Here is a 6,733-nt window from a genome sequence, read left to right as displayed (position 1 = left end):
TGTGTGTGTGTGTGTGTGTGTGTGTGTGTGTGTGTGTGTGTGTGTGTATATATATACAATGGCATGTTTTTCAGCCATAAAAAGGAAGGAAATTCTGACACCTACAACATGGATGAACCTTGAGGACATTATGCTAAGTAAAATAAGCTAGTCACAAAAAGACAAATACTGTATGATTCCACTTATATGAGGCATCTAAAGAAGTCAAACTCAAAGACAGGAAGTGGGATGTTGGTTGCCAGGGTCTGGGGGAGAGGGGAGAATGGGAAGTTATTTAATGGGGACAGAATTTCAGTTTGGGAAGATGAAAAAATTTCTGGAGACAGATGATGATGATAGTTGCACGAGAATGTGAAGGTACTTAATGCCACTGAATTGTACACTTAAAATGGTCAGAATGGTAAATTTTATATTATGCATATTTTGCCAAAAAGAAAAACTTAAGCATGGAAGAGCAAGCCAAGCACATGTTTCTGCCGTGGCTGCCTCCTAAGAGGAAGGAGTAGGCAACAACGGGCTCAGCAAAAAGTCTCTTCCTAACTCACCAGTGGCGGAGGGGGATGGGGGGCAGGACTGTTTCATTAACGGAATTCTCTCCACCTGAGAAGCAACATAGGGCTGGCGAAGAAGCATCTCCCCAACACCATCCTGAAACCAGGATTTAATCAGTTTTCCCTGTTTTATTTTTACATAGAACCCTGTATATTTCTTGAGGGCTTCTTAGATCATAATTGTATTTCTGTTTGTGTAATCATTTAGTACATATCCCTATTATTAGATTGAACCGTATGAAATTGCCACCCTTGTCAGTAAACCGTGGTTGATTATTGGCAGTCTCATGTGGTTCAGTACTCAGCAGAGTAAGCACTGGCAGGTGAAGGCTGTGTCTGGTTTTGATAACTCATCCTACATGTGGGGCTTAGCACAGAGCTGCCATAATGTCGGCGCTTAGCAAATTATTATCCTCATAAACGTAAGTAACTATTTACCGAAGAAATGGAATGGATGTTCCCATCAGATATCACAAATTAAAAGATGAAAAGCCTTAATTCTTTTAAAAAGAAATAGAGTGATATGTCTGATGTTGAGTACTAATGTCATGACATTTAATGGTCAAATATTATTTATCTCTCATCTATCCTGATTTTGTTGTCTTGAATAGTATAAAGTAATAGAAATAAAATAAATAATCACTTTCTAGAATATGTAGGAATGAATGTTTTAAGGAATGGATAAGAGTCCACCTGTGATTACTAGCTTGCTTTAAGGAATAAACATTCATCTCATCAAACAAGATTGGGGCTGACCTTCTTGTTCCCCAGCATTCAACTGGATTTTTTTTTTTTTTTTGGCTGCGTTGGGTCTTTGTTGCTGCGCGCGGGCTTTCTCTAGTTGCGGCGAGCAGGGGCTACTCTTTGTTGCGGTGCGCGGGCTTCTCATTGCGGTGGCTTCTCTCGTTGCAGAGCACGGGCTCTAGGTGCGCGGGCTCAGTAGTTGCGGCACGCGGGCTCTAGAGTGCAGGCTCAGTAGTTGTGGTGCATGGGCTTAGTTGCTCCGCGGCATGTGGGATCTTCCTGGACCAGGGCTTGAACCCATGTCCCCTTCATTGGCAAGCGGATTCTTAACCACCATGCCAGCAGGGAAGCCCTCAACTGGATATTAAGTCTCAAGCCAAGATTCAAACCAATTCTGCTGGAATCCATACCCACATCATTTTCCCCTGTATATTTGCCTTCTCCCATGGTGCCTGTTTTAATTTGAATTCAGTATTGCCTTTTCCTCTATTCTATTTCAGATGGGCTGATTTTTTTTAAAGCAATATCTAGGGCTGTGGGGTGTTAGGGAAAGAGCCCACCTCACTGACCCTTACTTGCATTTCACAGGATTGCAGAGTTGAATTTTTCCCTCTCTCTCCCCTTATTTTCCTGTTACCTCACTCTGTACCCTGTTGTTTGGATACAAAGTTTATTTCTAGAAATGGAATTCCATTTCCACAATTTTTTTTTTCTCATAGTCTGTGCAGAGAGGCAGACTAGCATAATGGTTAAAAGTGTAGGCTTTGCCGCAGAGCACAGGGAGATAAGCTTGGTGCTTTGTGACCACCTATAGGGGTGCAATAGGGAGAGTGGAAGGCAGACACAAGAGGGAAGAGATACGGGGAATATATGTATATGTATAGCTGATTCACTTTGTTCTAAAGCAGAAAGTAACACACCATTGTAAAGCAATTATACTCCAATGAAAATGTTAAAAAAAAAAATGTAGGCTTTGGAATTAGACAGCTTGGGCATGCCAGTTACGAGCTGTGTGGCCTTCGGCAAGTTACTTAAGTTCTCTGTACTTTAGTTTCCTGATTTCTAAAATGTGGGTTAAATGGGTTAATATTTACAAAGATCATAGAACAAATTCTGGAATGTAGTTAAAGCTCTAGCAATATTAGTTATTAATACCATCATTAATATTATTATTATTAATGATATAGTAACAATCACTTGAAATTTTAGTATGAGTGAAATCTTTCAGAAAGGATTTCTAGGAAATCAGAGACCAAAAGTAAAAAACGAAAGAAAGAAAGAAAGAAAGAAAGGGAGAGAGAGAGTGAGAGAGAAAGAAAGAAAGAAAGTTAACTAAAGTACCAGAGGTTTTTGTTTGTTTGTGTGTTTCTTTGTAGAATTGGTTCTAAGATGGAGGAAGCAGGGAGCAATTTTGAGTCTTAATGGCTGGAAAAGGTAGTGGAAAATAAAGAGAGAGGGAGAAGCTTAGTTACATTCGCTCCTATGCAATACAGAGAGGGTCAGTGAGGTGCACTATTTCTCCAGCACTTCAAAGCTGTAGATATTGTTTTTAAGAAATGGACTCAATCTCAAATAAAATGGGATTAATGTGATGCCAAACCCAAATTAAAACAGGCAAAACAAGAGAGAATTCTGGGGATCTGGGATGGAGCAAGCCTACTGAGAGGGAGAAGCATAAGCCTTGGCATGCTGTCGGTATGCAGTAAAATATTGTGAGATAAATTTGTTGAATCACAGCAAACTAGCATTTGGAATTTGGGAGCTGAGAGGTTATGGGCAAAAGTTGACATGACTTGTCTCTGACAGAAACATTTCCGCCTAGAAAATGAGGTGGCACAGAGCCATCAGGTCCAGCTCAAAGATTCCAAGATATCAGAGGGGATGTGGACTCAGTGTGATGCACGGAAGTCCCTGGAGACACAGGAGAGAAGTTGCTCTCTGTGTAGCAATATCCCAAACCACCTTGAAGAGACTGAATGACAGTTTGAGCTGGATGAAATATGGCTGAACCTTCTTAATAATGATAGTGGCAAATGATGATGATAATGATAATGAAGTCATTTCTTTGTGCCAGGCAGTGTTCTAAGCTCTTCAAGTATATAGACAACCCCACGACCCAGGTACCACTATACATCCTGTATTTCAGATGAAATCTTTTGTGGCAGCAGAATCCTAAGATGACCCTCATGATCTCTGCCCCTGGGTATAATGCCCTGGCCAGTCCTTTCCGCATTAGTGTAGAAGGACCTGTGACTTGCTTCTAGTCGATAGAATATGGCTAAGGTCATGGATGAGGTATTACTTCCTTGATTAAGCTATGTTCTGTGGCAAGGGTGATGGCATGCCACTCCCTTCCTTATGTTATTTTATATATCTATATCTGTATCTAGCTATATAGATATTGATGGATAGAGAGTTATATTTATACTTATGTGACTCTGAGAAGAGTCATTCTCACTTTCCTGTTAGCTTTAAAGAAGCAGGCCACCAAGAGTTCTACAGCCACAAGGAAGTGAATTCTACCAGCAATATGAATGAGCTTGGAAGCTGATCCTCCTCCAGTCAAACCTCTAGGTGAGACTGTAGCCTAGTGAGACACTGAGCAAAAGGGCCAGCTAAGTCATGTCGAGACTCCTGACCCATGGACACTGTGAGATAATAAATGTATGCTGTTTTAAGCTGCTAAATGTATGGTAATTTGTTGCACAGTAATAAAAAAAACCAATACATCTTTTTGTCAAGGAATTAGAGTGATCGACTAGGTTCTATGATTCAGATAATCAGTCTCTCAAGAGGGCCAAACCAGAGTAGGACAAGTAAAACATAAGAGTTGAGGCCCCTTCCTTATATGGAACTATCTTAGTCCAAATAGTCTCTCTAGTTTTCCCATGGTGCTTCTGAGACATTCTGAGCTCCTTATCCTAGTTAGTTGTCCCATAGCACTTGGTACTTTGCTATCATACTCTTGTCTCATGTAGAACACTTGCTTATTTATTTGTTACTGCCACTGAAATATAAGCTAGTGAGGGCAGGGACTGAATTTGGCATCTTCAGCATCTAGCCCAGTGCATGGTTCTATAAATACTTGTTAAATGAAAATATGAACATGTGAATGAGCAAATAACTGACTGATGGACATGGCTAATAAGGGTGTCACAGCCTAGTGATTAAGGGTAAGAAAGCTGAGACATTAAGCAACATGCCTAAGATATGACTATGGACAGGCTGGGACTTGGGACCTGGGCAGACCACCTAACACCATCCCTCCGGCCCCACCCACCGCTTGGTCCCCACCCTCACCCCATTTAAGAAACCAGCTCACCCCCTCAGAGAGCAAGAGGGCCAGCAATGGAACCTGTTCCTTGTTTTTCTCCCTCGTGCTGCAGCATGAGTCCCAGTAAAGTCTTGCCTGAATTTCTTGTCTGGCCTGTAATCAATTTCTGTTAATTAAAGAGTCCAAGAACCCAGGGCAGTAACATACTAGAAAGTGCTATAGATCGGGGATCCGCAAGCTTTAGCCCACTGGCCAAATCCAGTCTGTCACCCATTTTTGTAACAACCATGTGATAACAATAGTTTTTACATTTGTAAATAGTTGGAAAAACCAAAAAATATTTTACAATGTTTGAAAATTGTAGGAAGTTCAAATTTCAGTGTCCAATAAATAAAATTTTATTGGCACACGGCCCTGCCAATTTGTTTACCTGCTGTCTAGTGGCTGCTTTTACACCACAGTGGCCGTTGAGTGGTCATTAACAAAAACCACATGGCCTGGACAGCTTACAGTGTTTGCTATCTAGTACTTTACAAAAGAAGTTGCCTCTGGAGTCAGGCTGTATGGATTCCAATCCCAGCTTATTTCTCTGCTGTATAATCCTTTTTTTTTAATTAATTAATTTTTTGGGCTGCTTTGGGTCTTTGTTGCTGCACGTGGGCTTTTCTCTAGTTGCGGCGAGTGGGGGCTACTCTTCATTGCAATACGCGGGCTTCTCGTTGCGGTGGCTTCTCTTGTCGCGGAGCACAGACTCTAGGCACACGGGCTTCAGTAGTTGTGGCTCGCGGATTCTAGAGCGCAGGCTCAGTAGTTGTGGCGCACGGGCTTAGTTGCTCTGCGGCATGTGGGATCTTCCCGGACCAGGGCTCGAACCCGTGTCCCCTGCATCGGCAGGCAGATTCTTAGCCACTGTGCCATCAAGGAAGTCCCATCTGGTGTATAATCTTGAATATCAGTTACATTTTTTTGTTTTCTCAAAATGGAGACAATTACCTAGCTCTTAACACAGTGGTGAGAATCATTCTCATGCACAAAGGAAGCTTCTGATCAATGTCAGTTTTCATAATTACTATGCCATAGAATATCCAATTCATGTTATGAAATTTTATTCTGTAGGAGAAATAGTTGTGCTATTTTAGATGGCTATCTGGTGTTTCTGGATACTTTTTGATTATTTAAGATTCCGGTGACAAGATTATTTTAGTTAAGATTCTGGTACAAATGACCTTTGTACCCACTGAACTACCATCTTCTGCCAGTCCCTGCCAGACAGAACAATACCTTTCCCAGGCTTATTTGTGTGTGTGTGTGTGTGTGTGTGTGTATAATACATATTGCATTTGGAGGATGATTCTTCCTTTGGTAAAATGCCCTGCTTTGAAAGTTTCATGACAAGACAACGTTGGAAATTTGGACTTATATGTGGGGCCAGGTTCTCATCTACAATATATTGTCCTGGGAGCCAGCATTCATATGACTCTCTCCTGGGAGCCAGTGAAGAAGACGATAAGGTAGTATTGCCTATGAATAATCAGAGTTAAAATGTTTTCCACCAGCCTTCATAGTACCTGCAATTCTTCTATTGGATATTCATTAGTTGAGCTCTCAAGTTATTTTAGTCTTTAGAAATATTCTAGCCCCTAATGGAGCGCCAAGGATATTGTAGATACATGAAACTGAGCAGGATTGTCATGCTAGTGGGTGGTCCAATGAAGCGTAAATGTCTCAGAAGTGATGAATATTCCTCAGGAATCTCACCTCTTTTTCTCTCCGTGAGGCCCTGATGATGGTTGCATTTTCAGAGGAAAGTGACCAAAGGCAGAGAGAAGTCTTACTACTGGCAACTGAGAGTAAGAGACTTATTCTCCCAGTTCAGCTCTCATCCATCCCAACAAAACTTCATCAGAGTTTCTCAAACTTTAGTGTGTCTAACAGTAATCTGTAGAACATGTGAAGAGTGAAGATTCCTAGATCTCAACCCCAGGGATTCTGGTTCTGCAGCTCTGGTGTGGTGGCTTTTTCTTCCTTTAAGAGCACCCCAGGTGATTCTGATGGAAGTGGTCTCTGGACTGCACTTTGAGAAAGTTTAACCTAGGTGTAATTGACTTTCAAACTCTGTGAGTTCAACCATAAGTAGACAGTGATTGGCTTTTGCCAGTGTCCC

The sequence above is a fragment of the Aethalodelphis obliquidens genome, unplaced genomic scaffold (assembly GCF_003676395.1).
Source record: "Aethalodelphis obliquidens isolate GAN/ISIS:26980383/991018 unplaced genomic scaffold, ASM367639v1 scaffold18, whole genome shotgun sequence".
Classification (NCBI taxonomy): Eukaryota; Metazoa; Chordata; class Mammalia; order Artiodactyla; family Delphinidae; genus Aethalodelphis; species Aethalodelphis obliquidens.
Note: the sequence above shows the minus strand (reverse complement) of the source record.